Here is a 2809-nt window from a genome sequence, read left to right on the forward strand (position 1 = left end):
GAAATTCATATAGTGTACTCTGTCTAGACTTCTGAGTGTCATTATATCGGGTGTAGGATTTATAAATTGAGGATTAAAGGGACGTCATGGGATTTAAATATTAATTTACATGGCGTCAATGATTGAGGAGGATTTATTTACTAGTCGTTGTTTTAGTAATTTACATGAACTAGTAGGAAAGTATGGTTTGGGAATTCTATTATAATGTGCTCAGTTCATAATTCTGATAATCATTATACCATGTTATGGATGTTAATTGATGAACTGTTTTAATTTATATTCTGTCAATTATGTGGATATGGATAATTTGAATTGTTTAGTATTACTTTAGCAATTTAAACGGAGGTTCTATGAATATAATCATATACTGGATGCATGATAGGATTTATCTATATCTGATTTCTATTATGTTAGTTTCTAGATGTACTTGATGTTTATTTGAGTATGTATCATTTATGGATCATATGCATCGGTATAGGACGGTGGCATATTAGGGATGGATTTGATCAAAACACTAAATCTTACCTGTTCATACATACGGAATGGATTAACTAAAATAGTTAAATCCTACATGGATGCATGTCCTGTCAACTAAAATAGTTGAACGATATAACTGATATTTGTTTTATTTTTCTGTCTTAGGAAGGATTTATATAAATACTTATGCTACTGTGATATGAGCTTGAGTCTTAGGATCATGGTTAGGGTGCGTATATCGCAAAAGATGGGTAACTGGATATTGCTGATGTTCCCTGACAGGAGATCTACATGGCCACTGGAAAGTGTGATTTACATGTTTCCTTCTGTGCAGGATGAACTACACTATAGGCTAGTGAGCATCCTATAGTGTGTATCTATATTTATATGGACTATTTTAGATATTGCCGAGCTGTCTAAGATGTATCTGCGTATCGGGTTTTATGTATGGATTGTAGTAGGATGGAACCTGCATGTGAGCTTGACCCACTCTTATTTTTCAGGTGTTCGTCAGTACCAAGCTTAGAGCTTGATCGTGATGAAGCAAATATAGTCACTCATTCATCTGACTACATAGGATTTCTTTTCATATTATAGTTTGGATGTTGGTTCTATAATTTATTTTTTTAATTGAGATTATTAGGGGTCCACTGGATGGATTCCCGAGTTGTACGGATTGAAAAGATTAAATTTTATTAATTTATTATTTTGGAGGATTTTTATATCTAAAATTCTTTTCAGCTTATTATTTTATTTTTATTTCATTTTTGTATTCCTGCTTGTTTACATATTAATTGTCTGATATCCCTTAAATCTGTGCTCGGATTTGATCACCCGTGGCTCTAGAATCGAGGGGTATCACAGTGGGAGACCACGTTTTTCTTTGGATTTCTCCACAGAAGGGGTTGTTGAGGTTCTGGAAGAGTGGCAAGTTATCGCTACGATTCATTGAATGTTTTGAGATATTGGACCGAGTAAGAGAGGTTGCCTACAGACTTGCTTTGCCACCACAGTTGGACAAGGTCCACAATGTTTTCCATGTGTCGATGTTACAGAAGTACGAGTCGGATCTATCTCACATTTTGAGTTGGGTTGATATGGACATTGATGAGGATGTTTCCTACGAGGAGGAACCAGTACATATCCTTAACACACAGCAGAAGGTGTTGAGGAACAAGACGATACCATTAGTGAAAGTTCTCTGGAGGTATCATGGAGTTAAGGAGGCTACTTGGGAGCTCGAACGAGAGGTTCGCTCTAAGTACCCAGCGTTGTTTTCTCCCACAGGTATGACTTGATTTCGGAAACGAAATCTTTTTAAGTTGGGAAGAATGTAATGTTATAATTTGTTCATATATATATATATATATAAGTTAATGGTGGGATATTCTTTTATGGTGTGACCCACCACTACTTACTTTTTAATTTAGTGGCCAAAAGGCCATTAAGCCTCATTATTCTTTCTCCCCCGGACAGAAGCTTTCTGTCTCACTTTTCTTATTTTTCTTTTTCTTGCTTCATGAATTTCACTATTTGATTTCGCTCTCATTTGTGGAAAATTTTGGGTGCCGTTTGCCGCAAAATGAAAAGCGCGACGAGATCTTCACATAGATATAAGCACAAATTAATCCACTGCACATGCAACACACAACAAATCCCGTGCACCGAGTAAGATTGGACAAATCTAAGCCTATTTTTTCAATTTTACTTAATTGTGACATTTGTAGAATAAAAGAAAGCAAAATAAAATAAATGGAAAGTATTTGAACAACTTTTTCATTATTTACTACTCCGTATTTAGTAGAAAGGAGAGAGAAGAAAAATAATATTAGTAAGAGGGACTTCAAGTTCTTGATAATTTTTTTAAAAAAAATGATTTATACAGGGTGTGGCAGTGTTGTCCAGGAGATAAAGGACCAGCCCTAACTGTACCCACCCTATAATTAACTATTAAAAATCTTAAAATTAACTACTAACTCTTAATATATATTAAAAAATCGTAAAATTTAATATATATTAAAAAATGGTAAAATTTATTTCACGTTTTTACTAAATATGATTTATAGGGCGCGTAGGCCAGAATCCAATTTATATAAATATTTATTACTATTATTATTATTAATATATATATATTTTTTTGACGAAATCCCAACTCTTAATGCATATCGTAGTAGTTATTTCACCTTCTTACCCTTATTTTAATACGGAGTATATTAATAAATATATAAAAATATACCGTAGCATTAATTTTTTCCCTTTCCATTCAACTATATCCATAAAATGCCTCAGTAACTTCTTTTCTATTTCTTTCAGTTTTTCATTTCCACCAACT

Source organism: Cornus florida, unplaced genomic scaffold (assembly GCF_030987335.1).
Source record: "Cornus florida cultivar Cherokee Brave unplaced genomic scaffold, ASM3098733v1 CherokeeBrave_3.0.0_Hap2_Chr01, whole genome shotgun sequence".
NCBI classification, from domain to species: domain Eukaryota; kingdom Viridiplantae; phylum Streptophyta; class Magnoliopsida; order Cornales; family Cornaceae; genus Cornus; species Cornus florida.